We start from the raw sequence: 16234 nt of genomic DNA, 5'->3' as shown, positions 1-16234 counted from the left end.
ACCCGCGCGCCAGTCCCAGCCGGGAGGATTCCCTCTCCCTGCCCCTCCCCCAGGCCGGCTGATGGACCCTCCCAACGGGAAGCGAGAGGGGGCAAAGCTCCGCCCAGCGGCGGCGCCTAGTCCCAATGTGCTTGGCGGTGCTCACAGCCCCTCCCGCCGTGTCCCGCGGGGGGCGGGGCGGGGGAGCCGCAGAAGCTGGGCCAGGGGTTCTATTGTCCCAGGCACGCCTCCCCCCCAAACACACACACACACGGGGACGGGTATTGCCCCAAGGGGCGGTTCTGCTGACCTTTGTCCTGCCCCTGTAGCAGATCCTGGCAGGCTGGGTAACGGGGGGTGGGGGGGTCTGATCTCTGCGACCTGCTCCCAAAGCTCTTAGTGTGAACAAGCTGGGGATGAGACCAGACCCTGATATGGAGGCTTTGGCTACTGAAACTAAATGGCCTAGTGACCTTAACAATAAATAATACTTCTGTTCTACACCATCGTTCATTTGATGAGCTCGAAGCCATTTAAAATTAGGATACCCATTTTATAGCAGGGGAAACTGAGGCACAAATAAGTGATTTGCCTAAGGCCCCTCACTTACAGGGTGGGGAACAGAGCTAGGTTTCCCACCTATCAGTCTCTGATCCAACCATCTATTTGTCTTCTAAAAAGTTGTATTACAAAGAGGACATGATATACCAGATCCAGATACAAATACAAACAATGATTAAATCCAAAAATAGACACAAGATCTCAGACAAATGTAACCCCTTCCTCCCCTCCCCCCCCCCCAAAATAATAATATAAAGTCGTCAGAAGAAAAAGACACCTCTTTTTTTAAGTCACTTCATCTTATATACAAATACAATATTGCTGAAAGGAAATTCTGAGTGACTTGTACAGCTGTGGGGTAGTGGAGACAGAGTGGGCCTAACCTTTGGCACTCTTTTCTGGGTTGAAGTACTACTTTGGTTCAAGAGTCTTTGATCCACCAGTCTCTTCCCATCTGTTCCACTTCTTCTGTTCCTATTTAATCCCTCCCATAATATCTGACAATTTGCAGTTCTGCCTTCAGCACTGGAGAATGCTTTTTGCATTTGGAATGCTCCCATGATGCTGCTTGAAGCTTTGCAGGAGCATGTGAAATCATTAAATATTATAGACATTGAGATATTAGTGATTCTGTATCGCATTTGGTGAAAGGTCAGGAGCTACAAGTGCAGTCAGAAAACTGCTCAATCCAGTGGGGTGGAACGCTTGTTCCAGGAATGGGCAAATTTAAACCTTAGCAATTATTGTGAAACCAAGATGACAAAGAGGGTGTAATAAAGCATGTATTATTTTATTGTAGATGACTGCCTTTGCCTCATTTATTTTCTGCATACTAAAATATGGTAATTCTAAAAATGAAATTGCAGCATATAAACAGAGGAAATATAGTAGTTCTCCATCTGTTGAGATGACAGAATTTGCTGGTCCGGTGTTCTGGTTTGTGTTTTCTCTAGTGAACGAGTTCTTTTTGATCTTAAGTAAGGCATCATGCTGCAGTTGTGCTTTGGCAATGGGTACACAGTAGAGCTGGTCAGGAATTTTTCAGCTAAATGGCAAAAAATACTCATTCATCAAAATTAAAACTTTTCACAGGAAAGGTTGATTTCTACAAACTTCCCATTTTGAAAAAATTGTGGAAAAAAAAGGTTCAACACTGTCAAAACGTCCCATTTGAACATTTTCTAAACATTTTGCTTCAAAAAAGTTTTTCATTTTGAAATTTAATTTAAATTTTAAAATCAGAAGTTTGAAATCAAAAGGAAATATTTAAATTGACCCAAACCTAATTCATTAACTGATTTATTGATTTGTTAAAATTTTTGAGATTGTGACTTTTGAGATTTATCCTGATTTGGTATAGGAATTTTTTTTTAAATAACTACATTTTCTCAGGACAGGATCCATTTCTTGCCTAGCTTTAGTATATAGTCTGACAAGGTTCACTTATTTCCATGCTCACACTGGCCTCTTCTGCCATATGAACTCTTCAGCCTTCTCATTTTCAGAGCACTCCATAACTCTGCTTTGCCCGCACCTCTGCCCCTATCTTCTCCCACACATCCAGCCACACCCTGAACTCCACCTAAGCTTCTCTCCCTTTGTCTCCTTCGCCTACTCATGGCTCTGTGCCTTCTTTCACAACACTGACTGCATGGAACAGCCTCCCATTAAAACCAAGTCCCTACCCTCTCTTTCTTCCAAAAAATTCAGTAACTTACCTCTTTCATAAAGGATCCCAGCTATAATTGCCACACAACACAGTGTCTGTAGTGCTGCCAACTAGACTGTATCTCATGTTTCCAGATTCTTTAAGGCAAAGTCCTATTATTTCTTCATCACTGTTTACTCCTTGTTGTACACTCCCAGCATTATATAAAGAATAATAATCTAGTGAGTTTTGCTCTCTAAAGTTTGGAAGCAGGAGTGTTGCCATGACCATGAGTTTCCCCTCATCTGGGCATATCTTTTCCTTTCCATTTCAGGTGGACTGCTGCAGTTAGTAATAAGTGGAGCATCCAACAAGCTATGTTGGGGTTGTTGTGCTGGCAACCATCTTTGGATAAAATTCATACATATGATGTGAATTGGTTTTGTCAACGATTTTCTTGTTGCAGAATGTATTTTACACCATCTCCTCTGCAGGGATTATTTATCCTGGAAAGGTAAAGAATTAGGGATAACTTGATTGCAGAATTCAAAGTTTTGAGGGATCAAGCTACCTCTTTACCCTGCTCCAGAACACAAGACCAAAGAGTGTCTTGGCTAAATAGGTTGAAAATGTAGAACCAATAAAAGGAACTTCGACTTCAAACAGCACACAATCAATCTGTTGATCATATAGCACATAATCAATCTGTTGATAATTAATCATAATCAATTCACTGCCACAGGAGTCAAATCCTGTTACTAGACTTATGAACGGGTTGGACAATTTAAAATAATAGTGTTAATTACTAGTTAATGTTTGGACATGGTTTGAAAATGTAAAGAGCTATTGTTATTATTATTAACATCAGAAGCCATACAAGGCAAGATGATGTAAGGGTGATAATTTATCTTGCTTCGGGGCACCAGTGATATCTTAGACAGGTCAGGAAGAAACACATACACCCTTATTGCGTTGCACAATTGACTAATTGTACTAATACTTGCTTATCCCAGGATGAAGTAAGGAATAAAATTTGGAAAGTGTTTGGAACTTGAAAAGGGTTAATAATTAGGAAGTATTATACTCCCTCTCTATTCTCTGCAAAGCTTTCACAGTCCTATCTCCGACTCCTCATCTTCTGCATCCACTTCTCCAACTCTTGTTCTCTTTTTCATTTTCAAACTAAAAAAATATGTGTCATGTATATTCATTATTGTCAGCTCTACAAGGAACTGGACATTGGTAATTCACTGAGATATTATAATTTGTTCTGTTGTACAGATGCTATCCTCCAGTAAAATGTTTACTAAATGAACAGTCAAAATGGTTGTGTGACAAATTGTGCCTTAATAGCTAGAATGTAGCCATTGTGCCTATGCTTCCTGGGAAAGGTATTCCTTTTTTCTATTTTCCTTTGCTTACAAAGCACAGAAGTCAGGATACAAACATGAGGCCTGATCCTCTACTCCAATACCCACATTTTATGCCAGTGTATGAATCTACACTGGCATAAAACTGGCATAATAGAGTGAAGAGTCAGGCCCATGTTCTCCAACAGCACCATCTATGAACTTATTTAGTTTCAAAGGCCAGTTTCTAGTGAATAATCAAAGTAATTTTGTAAAGTAGATCTGAATGCATGCTGTTATGTTAAATCCTTGGAAAGTACTTGTATTCAGAGAGAAATCAGCATGGAACACAGAGAGATGCAAACCCATGGAAAGTCTTTATTGAACTAACACTAAAACCAGCCAGGACTGGCTGAGCTATTCCCTAATAGTCTAACTCTATTGCTATGGCAACAAGCTAAGCTCTGTTGCTATGGCAACCTAGGCAATTAGGCAAGATTCACAAAATACACAACACATTCCTCCCCCTTAATGAAAATGTCCATTTAACAAGAACAATCACTAAACTAGGTAATGAGGTAAACTGCCTCCTTACCCAGCTAAAACCCGGGGATTATTCTGCCCCATAACATGGGTTTGCCCTAGCTAAAGATCCAGCCGTTGAGGAGGCCTTCTCTCTCTAGGTGGATTATGGCAGACTTCTGGTGTTCTTGCACCGGAAGGTGTTAATGGTGTGGTCTAACAATGGGCTCAGGACTCGTAGCTCAAACAGGTGAAGATGTTGTATCTGCTCAAACAAGGGAGGGGGCTGTATCTGCTGCAGAGGTGGATCGAGAAGGGGAGTCAGGAATGGGTGACTCTTGACTCGATGTTATTTCATCTGTAATGGTGAGGTCAGACAGTTCAACTGGAGATGTGTTCTTGGGACATGTATGACCTGGCAACAACTGAGCTACATGCCACCTCCAGGTGAGATCATCTGCTGTCTGGACAGTGTAGGAAACAGGTCCTGTTTGGGCAATGACTGTAGCAAGGACCCATTTAGCTCCAGAAGCATAGTTCTGAGCTAGGACAGGCTGTCCAGGACTAAAGGTTCGATCTTTTGCTCTGTGTGCACATCTAATGACTTGGTTTTGCTGTTGACGTTGCACAACTTCTCATGCTTTGAAGGATTTCAGTAGATCAAAGCAAGTGTGCAGCTGTCCTCCCATCATTAGAAAGGCCGGGGATGCTTTGATCGTAGTATGAAGTGTGTTTCTGTAGGATAGTAAGAAGGTGTGCAGATGTTTTTGAATGGATGAATGTCCCTTGCAGGTTTTAAAGCTTGTTTCATGGTCTGCACAAACCTTTCAGCTAATCCACTGGTGAATGGATGATACAGTACTGAAGAGATGTGATGTATCCCATTTGCTTTCATAAAATTTTCAAACTCCTGAGAGACGAACTGAGGTCCGTTGTCGCTCACAAGTTGTTCTGGTAGACTGAAACAACTAAAGATTTCACACAGTTTCTGTATAGTACTTTCAGCAGTAGTGGATGGCATTACAGAGACTTCTGGCTATTTAGAGTGGGCATCTACAACAACCAGGAACATGCTTCCTTCAAATGGGCCAGCAAAATCTACGTGAATACGCTGCTACGGGTTTTCAGGCCAGTCCCATGGGTGTAGGGGTACCAACTGAGGCACATTCCTCACATCTGACATGAAGTACAAGCTTTTGCCTTCTCTTCAATGGCACTGGCCAGGTCAGGCCACCAAAAGTAGCTTCATCCAATTTCTTTCATGTGCACTATTAAATAATGACCTGAATGTAGCTGTTCTAAACGTCTGTGATCTCAGTAGTGGTGGAATAATGACGCGCATCCTCCACAACAAACAACCAGAATTGATTGATAACTCCATCCTCCTGGACATATAGGGAAGAAGGTCGGGTGAGACCTGAGAGTCCCATAGAGATGTTCCACGCATCACTGGGTCCATAACTTGGGACAGTACTGGGTCAACACGAGTGGCATTTCACACCCACTTTGCATTTATTTTGCACAAATATTGACTTCACAAACTGCAATATGGTTCTCCTAACATGAGTTATACCATACTGATCCTTAGGTCTGAAACTCAGTTGTGAGATTAGGAAATGGTCTACAAAAAATAAAAGACATTTGGAGAGTAAAATCATATGATGCAAAGTTTATCTAATCTATCTAGTCCTTGAGTGTTCCTTTTCTTTTGCAAGAATATAAGGAGATGGCTAACTAGCTCTTCCTTTGGATATGTATGGTAACAGAAATTAAGAACGAAAGAATTTTTTTTTAAATTATCCTACACCTCCCTAAATTATAGTTTTTATTCTGATAGGTTTTACATGCACTTTTCCACAAGAGGGTGTTGTTTTGTAATACAAATTTGCATTTTAAATGGTCAATGCATAGATTAAACACCTGTACATATATATTTTATTTATAACAAAGAAATATTAGTTGTACCCAGTTTACAGTTTGGGTGATTTTTATGTGTTTTAGGTTTAGGATTAAAAGATGTGAATAGACATGGTTCCAAACAGCATCAGCTGTTTTATCTTGCCCTTACCACACAGAACAAAGAGCTTGCATTCCTTATGGTAATTTAGGCCACTGAAAGAATGTTTTGACCCTCTCTCTGTACACAAACACAGAATGTGACAAAAATTAAAAGAACAGTTCAAAGAACAGTTATATTAACTGTGGCCAAATAATCATGGCATTGAAGTCATAGGTCGAATCTGAAGCCTTGTCCATTTTGGGAAAACTGTCTTTCCAATGACCAAGTATTGAACAGTCTTCAATATCTATAATCTAGGAGGGGAAAGTTGAATATATGTACATTAGAGTGCATTTCTAATCTGAAAAGTGACTGCAGTGTGTGGTTCTATATTTTTCACATCTCGGTTATTTTCAAATCAGATTTGATTGTTTATAGAAAAAACTATTTTTTCAAACTGCCATCCCTGCAAACTAAGCCTGGGATCTGAGATTCAGTTTTGTTCTTTTTGACTCAGGAAACCTCAGCAGAATTATTCACTACGTTCCAACTGCTGATCCACACTTTTCCCTCATCTGTGTCAACCCATTGTCTTCAATTTATGTGGCGTTACATCCATACAACCTCATTCTCTTCAGTATGGATTCATGGGAATAACTTGGGGCAAAATTTGGCCTTGCAACGAGAACTTAGTTAACAATTATTCTGATGATGCATGAGACAGAATAGAACCCAGTTTTATATCTCAAAATATTAACTGCATTGCTAAAAGGAACAGAAATGGTTCAACTTTATTCTGTTGAAGCAAGCAGATATGACTTCGCCAGTGTAAATCAAGAGCTGATTCTTAAACAGAGTCAAGAGTTGGGCAAGGTATCTATTTATACAAAGACTGCGCTAAAATGGGAACATTTAGAGCAGAAATCAGAATTTGTTCTTCAGTTGGTTCTGTTCCCCACCTCTTCTGTCAAATATGGCTCAAATCTCTTATAATTAGTCACCAAAGTCCAAAGGTATTTCTAAAATCCTGACATGGTCCCCAAACCAGCTGGTTTTCTTGTCGCTAATGCTCAGAAAGGAAGCAAAAATTTTGAAGCTGTCGTGGAAAAGAATCACACTGCTATATTTTAGAGTTGGATCGGGTGCAGCTTTAATTGTGACACACACAATCACATAACCATAGCTATGGGGAATACTATAGCCATAGGGAAAACCCAGGTGGCTATAGGGAAGTCAAGCAGCATGTCTGGATGCTGGGCAAATGTACTTCACCTGGCTACCAGATACAAAAGACTTATATAGGGGTTGCTTAGGTTCGTTTACATGTTTATCGTATAGTGGAATTTGATTAACAATTTATACTTAACAGAAAAGACAATCACAATGCACAGTGGGGCACACCAGACACCCTCACAGGAATGCCCAATGAGTCACTTGAGTATACAATGTCGTTTTCAGGGACCCTGGTTAACTCCCGAAGATGGGTGTGACACAATACTTGTTCAAATGCTAATTTGTATGGAGTAAGTTTCTATGGGGCCAGTAAGACAAAGGGGGGGCAGGTACTGGTACTTATCAAAACGGGTGAAGTCTGTTCAGACTCCAATAAGGCTTAAGGCTCATAACAGAGACTTGCCTCTTGGGTGTGGTTCAGAGACCTCTTGTGTGACTTTAACATCTTTATCCTAATTTCAGTTTCAGGCTACAACTTCAGGCCAGGCCTTCTATGACCAGTTTCAGACCAGGCATTCTATTAATCATTTTTATGATTAATTCTTTGATTCCACAAAGCTAACAAGGTAATAAATAATTTTTTGAAGGCTAGATGAAAAAAATATACCACACAGTTAAATTTAATTTCTGTTACTGTGTCTAGAAGCAGTGGGACTCCTCCCTTTTGTTTTCAAGCAGAGGACCAGCTGCTGAATTAGTTCATACTCACTTTCTCAACAGGGCAAAAATGTTTTGCCTAAACTGCATACATAAATCACATATTTGCCAATGCAAAAGCATTTCTATCACCCACCTCTTCTTTTGAGGAGTCATTGGCTAGTGTCAGAACAAAAAAGTAGTCAGATCTAATTTTGCTGTATCTGAGCTTTCAACGATAGAGAATAACAATATAAACAGAAAAATATGAATAAAGTATATTTTTTTGCTTTCTACCCAAAGAAATTTAGAGGAAAGGGAAAATATATCTTATTTTTAATTCTTCACTATCGATTCACTATGAAAATATATTAAAATAATACATTCAAATTATAAATTGCAGAGAAAAGGTGGCTCACATACTTTGCAAAAATGGAGAAATTAATGATCAAATTATTTACCAATAGAAACATATTTTCAAGCCATCTTTACTGATCACAGATATGGAAAATATGTCTACAGTGGAGAAACAAACACTGAATTTTAAAACATGTACATTAAACTCTACACAATACCGGTGACATTTCTGCTATTTGAGTATAAAAGAAATTATACCTATACCAATCATGTTTTTAGAACCTGGAAGACTTATACAATTTTTAAAATAGTTAAGCACCACAATCTTGCAATCAATTTTCTTGCACTAGTGATATTTTTCCGGGTGTACCAATACTTGCTTTTTAATGTACCTTATTGAAAAAATGTTTTTTCAGCATTAATTTACTGGATTAACTTACTATGCTGAATTCCTTGGCTAAGTAAGTTTATGTAGATGCAAAATATGAATAACAACAGTGTCAGTGCTCTATGTGTGGATATAACACGTATCCAAAATCTAACTTCATCCAGTGAGACCTTAGGATCAAATTTTTCATTGGGTGTTTTGATATTATTGGCAGTTCCTATGGTTTTGTTTGTCCTTATTATAGTTCTTAGAAATGCTTGGTTATCTGGACCTTTGTGGAGGATAAAAATCTTGGACAAAGGAGTAATTATTTCTTTCTTAATTTGGCTATTTTGGATTTTGAAGTGGGTAATTTATATTATCATAATAAGCAATATATTATTTATAATATCAATGTTAAAGAGATCTTTGAGGCAAATAAAAAGGTTTATGTCACTAAGTTGCTTCTCAGTTTAACAAAGTTTACCAAGCATACAGTATACTTAGCAGACTAATGTGCAGGAAATTTTATACTGTACATGAGAGGGATATAAATTCTTAGGTGTGTGTCATTAATGATCTTTTTTATTAGAAAACAGCATGCAATATTTTTGTTGTAAAAAAAATTCAACAATTGTACGTATATATAGATATTAAAATCATCTCAGTTTAGAAGTTGTTCTGTGAAGCTAGTTTTGCTCATGAATTGAATCACACAGCTTTAAAATTAGGAATTTCATTTTTCACTGTGGATTGTCACACAGTAGAGATTAAATGGTAGACCTTGCAAATACTGCAGAGCACTTACCTCTGTTTTGGATTACACTAATTTTTAATCAAACCAGAGAATGACTATCTAATTTCAATACCTTAGTACATTATTAATAAACCCTATTTTAATTCTGACATTTCAAAATTGTGTTAAAAATGTCAATTTCTATAGCTCAGTTGTTTGTCTTAAACAGTGATATAAGTCTGGAAAGTACTACCAAGGAGTAGTGACAGTTATTTGATAGAAAATTAATAAAAATAAAAATATTTCAGATCTAGGGTGAATTTCTGTCTCCACTGAAATCAGTGGCAAAACTCCCACTGACTTCAACAAAGCAAGGAATTCACCCCTAGTATGTAGGAGCCCACTCACTGATTTCATGAGAACACAAGAACTTCTGTATAAATTCCAGTCTGAAATTTGTATTGATTGTATTTTTAATTGTTCTGTTCCCTGTTAGCACCATATGCAACCTGGACTATAATTGGATTCTGTATTTGATTTCTTTCCATAGAAGCATTCTGTATTCCTGTGTAGCTCTCTTATGCCCTCACAGACAAGTGGATATGTGGAAGAGGCCTCTACAAGCTTTGGCAAGTTGTAGCCCATCTTACGTGCACAGCTTCAGCATTTCACATTGTCCTCAACAGGTTTCTGTCAGTTACTAAAGCGATAAATATAATGTATATGCAGTGAGCTATTTATTCCTACTAATATAGGGAGAAATGATATTTCAGATTAAACTGAAGACAATACCATCCTAATTTTTCATGAGTTGGTTTTAAAATATAAACACTAAAAATAAAATAAAAATAGTGTGATGCATGGTACCTCAAAATAGCACCCTGTAAACCCCATATTCATCACTGGTATATAGTTATGATATTTCATACAAGGCATGCCTTGTAAGGTACCATATGAAAGGCCATGATCTGCTGACTCATTGTTCTGTCAAATTATGTAAATCGTTATTGTATGTGAAGTGATGAGATTTTGCTATATGGTTGAACTATGTTGTGAGTTCAGGAGACGCCCACTACAAGAACGCTGGGAAGATAAAGACTTTGAAATGAGGAGATTGGTCCCAAGCTAAGAAGGGAATTCAGCCTGTGTACTGTAACCTGCCTTCAACATCCAGTGGGATGAGAAAAACTGCTTGATTCAAATATTGCTTAGTCTAATAAGGTTTAGAATTTAGACTGCAATTTTACCTTTTATTTCTCATCCAACCAACTTTGACCTCTATGCCTAACACCTATAACTTAAAATCTATCTTTCTATAGCTAATTTACTTATTTGAATGATTTATCCATACGAGTGAATTTTTCTAAAGTGCTTGGGGAATCTGCTCAGATGACAAAGGCTGGTGCATGTCCACTATCCTTTGATGAAGTAGCAAACTAATGAATGAGCTTGCATTGTTCAAGAGATGGTACACTTCTGGGGCGCAAGGCTGGGGTCTGGAGGGATTTGCTGGTGTTCTCATGTGCAGTTCAGAAGTGGCTTAGAGAGCATTCATGCAATTTAGTTGGGTGTGTCTCTGTATGTTGGTGGCTGACTGATCGCAGCACCTGGAGGGGTTGGCTGCTTGTCACTAGCACAGCATTGTGAGAGACAACCCAGACTGGAGAATTTAAAAGGGCACAGCGGTCCCACAGTTCGAGATTGAACCCTGGGGGCCTTTAACAAAAAGACAGCCAAATTTTACCTTTACACCATGATTCAGCAAAGATTTAAACTTGTGCTGAATTTAGAGAACGTGAGTAGTCCTATTAACTAAAAAAGCTTTAACAGTATTTTTATATTCTGTTTATTTAATAATTAATTTTTGTTTTCATTTTGGTGATGGAAGCCAGATAGATAGCTAAATAATTATGGCTTGAATCTGCATCACTGAAATTAACCCTGGCACAGGCTAGTTCAGAAGATTTGAAGGAGTCTGTGTTTCTGTTGAGATGTTTGATTAACTTTCTGGACTTAGCCCAGGGCTAAGTTACCTCTGCAACCTAATGGTGCTGAGAGCCAAAAAACCAGCTGATGAGAAACTAAAGTGTGACATTGAGAGAAACCGAGGCAGCACATTGGCTGAAAGCCAGATCAGGTAAGTCCCTGCTACGAGTCCCCTGGATAGTCATATTGATTTTAAACGAGTAATCCTACTGAAGTCACTGAAACTGCTAATGTGCTTAAAGTTAAACAAGTGTTTCAGTACTTTACTGGATCAGGGCCTAATTCAGGATTGTGTTCTACAGCACTCTCTCTCCTTTTAATCACTTTTCACCATGCACTAATATGCACAATAGTCTGCACCAGCCCTATCAAGTTTTCATTGTGACTTATGCTCTTTTAATATTGTTTTTACATGGGTTATTGAATTCAATAGGCAAAGATTTCAAACACTATAGCTCTGATGGTAGCAATTTGGGTTTTTGCATTTATAATCCATGACACAACAATTATCATTTTGGAACACGTGGTTGGCTGCAGCACTGTACCAGATGGCAAATGCTACACTGAATGTTATCTCACCCCATCTTTTAATCTGTATACTTCAGTCCTTAGCACTTTTACACCAGAAATATCTGTGGCCTATTCCAACAGACCCATTGACCACAACATAAAAAAACTCAAAAGACGTCAACTGATTAGGACACCTGGTATTAGCAGACTTTCTGGCCATTAAGACTTTTTTTCTTCCTGGAAAAATGTACAACTGCACATAAGGAGCAAATACCTAATTCTTAAATAGAAATGGAGAATAGTCTCTATACTTCTTCAAGGGCACAGACATAGATGATGGATAACAACAGTTCATATATTTTCAGAGTCTATTCTATAATTCCTGAAAATAACTAAGTAGCCTTTGGAGTGAAGACCTAATCAAAATTGTCCAGGGACCAAAATATTGCAGTTGCTTGCCATAATTTTGTTTTTGCCATGTGTTGGGCACCATATTCACTACTTAAGATTATTTGTGCAACCTGCAATGGAACCTTTGCTATGGAATCTTGTTTAAAGTGTCATTTTGGCTTTTGGGGCTCCATTCCTCTGTACTCTGTGCCACATTAAGTTTGGAAAGGCATTCTTGACAATACAATGTCCCAAACCGTTTGCTGTAGTGCTATCCGGCTGATCAATCTTGTTTTAGAATCTAATGGAAAGACTTCTAACAGGAACATCCCATTTCCCTTTGATTAACTTTTGTTCACTTCTCACTTTTAATTAAATAGCAGTTTTATAGGTAGCGCTAGAAAAGTTGCAATAAACATGTGAATGTACAATTCACCACTAGTTTATGGATAATTTTCAGATATCTATTCCCATTTACTGGAGAGCAAAGTGTAACATTCTGTAGCTGTGTTTGCATTGTTTACTATTCTACTGATTTATGAAATTGCTTAACAAGTACAGAGCATGACTGTTTTCTTCTTTATATTGGTATTTATTTATAACTAGGACAACGCAAGGAACAACATACAATATTTTTAAAAAGTCTCTAAAACTGCACATGGGAGAGAGGCATCAGTCTACATTACACATACACAATGTAGTTGCAGAAGACTTGAAGAGAATAGGCGTATGAAATACTGAGGTAGGATCGTTCCAGAGGGGTAGCCGTGTTAGTCTGTATACGGCAAAGACAACGAGAGTTCTCTGGCACTTTAAAGACTAACAAATTTAATATTTGTAGGATCGCTATTTGACTTTCACTAAAGTCAAAGGGAGTTTTTTCCTCTACATCTTTTTGGATTTGGATCAAGTCCTCAGTGTGTATAATCATGTCTTTCTCTAGTGCATGACACCAGCAACAGCTTACTACTTGCAGCTGAAGAAGTTCTCCTTTAGCTCAAATAGGAATGGTCTTAAAGTTTAGAGCTGCAGATCTTTGGTTTGATCCCTGATGATCTGTATATAGCTGCAGGCATTATACATGCAGGCCCCAATTCAAGGGAACTTAAGCATGTGCCTTACCTCTAAGCATTTGAGGAGTCCCACTGAAATCAAAGCCAAAGTATGTGCTTTGAATGATTCCTGAATCATGACCACACACATTAATTAAACAGAAGTTTTACAGAAACATTTAGAAAAAGTTCTTCCTTCAAGGAACATTTTATTTGCAAAATGGCTATAGAAAACTGGATAAGGATTTTTTGCTAAGATTGAAGTACTAGTTTAATATTTGTAAAGTCTTCTACTGGAGGAATCTGTCCTGCCTTTTCAGGGAAATTGACTCAATTATCTGAGTCTTTTCTGTAGATAACTATAATATTCTCCGTTTAGGTCAAGTATATTTCTTACAAACACAGAACTCCCACTGAACTCAATGCAAATTCAGCAGTATATCTCCTACCTACACAGCCCCCAGACTTCAATACACATCCTGCCCATTCCTGGCCTCTAAGCATTTTCACCAAGGAGTCACCCTAATAATTCTTATCATTTTATGCTCCCCATTAAACGAAAAGGAACCTCAAGTCATATATTAGGCCTGTATAGTTAGCTGAGGAGCAAATCCTGAATGGTGACAGACACTCATAAGAAATTGTTCCACTCTTCCAAATGAAAAAAGAATTTATTTAGTTGTAAGGTATAAAAATTTTGCTTATTTTTTTAACTAAATATTACATTTTATTGACAACATCTCTGTTATTTTAAATATATCCTACCCAGGAATAGTTTTTAAAACACATATCCTCAAAAGGTATAATCTGTCCACGTCCTATTTTAGACCCAGCAAAAGGAACATGTTACTGAGTGATAGCTCTGTTTATGTTTGTATCCCACAATTACTGTCCCACTACATATTCTGAATGATACTCAGCCCAACTGCATCACCATAATGTTTGTCTGGATGAGAAAGCTGCCAAAAATTTCAAGGAAAAAGTCTGCACACACTGGAGATCACAATGATTATAATAGTTTAAAAAGGACTCTCTCAAGAGGTGGGTAGCTGTTCAGAGGAACCAGACTAACAGGTACCACCTAGAGCGTCTAAAGAAGCTAGGTCTGCCTAGGGCACTGTCAGAGGATGGTAAAATAGAAATGTGTGTAGACTGTTGCTTTGAAGTCCTTTTTCTCTCTCTAGGTCCCCATACCCAGGCTATGTCTAAATCTTGCCAATTCTTTCTGCATAACATCTCTAAAACAGCCTTTCTTATCCACGCTCAAAGTTAAAATTCTCATCCAAGTTCTCATCATCTTACATCTCAATTACTGCAACATCATTCTCTCTGGCCATGACAAATGCAATCTTGCCTTTCTCATATCCATTCAGAATATTCTGGCAAAGATCATTTTCTTAGCCCGTAACTTTAGCATGTCACTCCTCTCTTTGCATTCTTCCACTGGCTCCCTCTTCTCTATTGCATTAAACATGATCTGCTTGTCTTCATTTTCAAGGCCCTTCATGGTCAATCCTCACCTTACCTATCATCTCTCATTCACTATTGAAAAGTTGATGCTCACCTCCAATCAGCCCATGCCAGCCTCCAGTGCCCACTTGTTCAAATAAGCATGCTGCACCTCATCTTTGGGAGGTGTTCCCCATAAATATCCTCAAAGCTGTCTAATTATCCTCCTTCAAATCCCTTCTCAAAACTCTCCTCTCTGGTGCCAACAAGAAATTCGACATGTTAGGCTGCTGATGGACTGAGACCATTGCCTATCAGGCTCACTCCTTGTATTCCCTCATCGCTTTGTATCTATGTTATCTCTTGTGTTATATTTAGTTCGTAAGCTCTTTCGGGCAAAGATTGTCTTTTGTTTGTGCACAGTCAGGCATGAGGTCCTAGTCAATGACTGTGTCTCCTAAGTGCTACAGCAATATAATAATAAATGCTTTATTCCTACTGTTAAAATAAACAATAATTTTGTTTAAAAAGGCTGCCTGATCACTGCACACTGGTCATAGACTCCTGAAGGAAGAACATGTCCCAAAATCAGTGGGACTTGCTGCGTAAACATGGTTGATACATATGGTACTAGCGTGACCAACCATCCCACCAATCGTGGGACAGTTCCACAGTTGGATCCTTTGTCCCACATCCCACAAGGACTACACAGTGTCCTGCAAAATATGGAGTGTGCGTGTGACGGGGGTGCCTGGCCAGGCTGCTGTGCTTTGCGCGGCACTAGGAGTTGGGGGACCGGGGGCTCCATGTCAGATTTGGGGGTTTTGGTGGGGTTTGGCACTGACTAGTGGGCAAGCATGGGGTGGGGGCAAAGGGGCAGGGTAGGTGGGAAGGGGCCTCAGGTGGAAAGGGCGGGGGCTGGCCCCGGGCACAAGGTTTCTTGCGTTGCTAGCAAGCTAGCTATATCGATAGCTAGCAGCTAACCATATCGATAGCTAGCAGCTAACCACTGAATGCAGAATTTAGTAAAACGTGTTGTTTTAGCTGTCTACAACTTCCCGAAACAGGTTATTTTGCTATGGCGTGAAATTAGTGCTCTTGGTTACATGAAAGGGATTGATTTATTTTAACTTCACTGTGTCCCACAAAGTCCCGCAAATGAGATCATGCTGTCCTAAAAATGGACTCATGTTCGCTGGTCACACTAGATAGTACTGCGGCCCTACTAGTCTAGGAGTGGGAAAATTGCAGCATTCACCCCCAGAAGAGGTAATGGCACAAGGCCAGACACCGGAGGGAGTGCGCTCAGGGAGACCAGGAAGAGGACAGAGCTGCAGCTGGCTCTGTACTGGTGACACAAGTTCCCTGCATTCTGCTATGGCAGCCTCAGAGTTACGTGGCAGCTTGAATGAAACGCAAACCCTGGGAGTTTCGCCATCCTGTGTGACAGCCGCAGCAGG

The sequence above is a fragment of the Emydura macquarii genome, unplaced genomic scaffold (assembly GCF_026122565.2).
Source record: "Emydura macquarii macquarii isolate MOO-44397 ecotype Brisbane River unplaced genomic scaffold, CSIRO-AGI_Emac_v2 contig_212, whole genome shotgun sequence".
Classification (NCBI taxonomy): domain Eukaryota; kingdom Metazoa; phylum Chordata; order Testudines; family Chelidae; genus Emydura; species Emydura macquarii.
Note: the sequence above shows the minus strand (reverse complement) of the source record.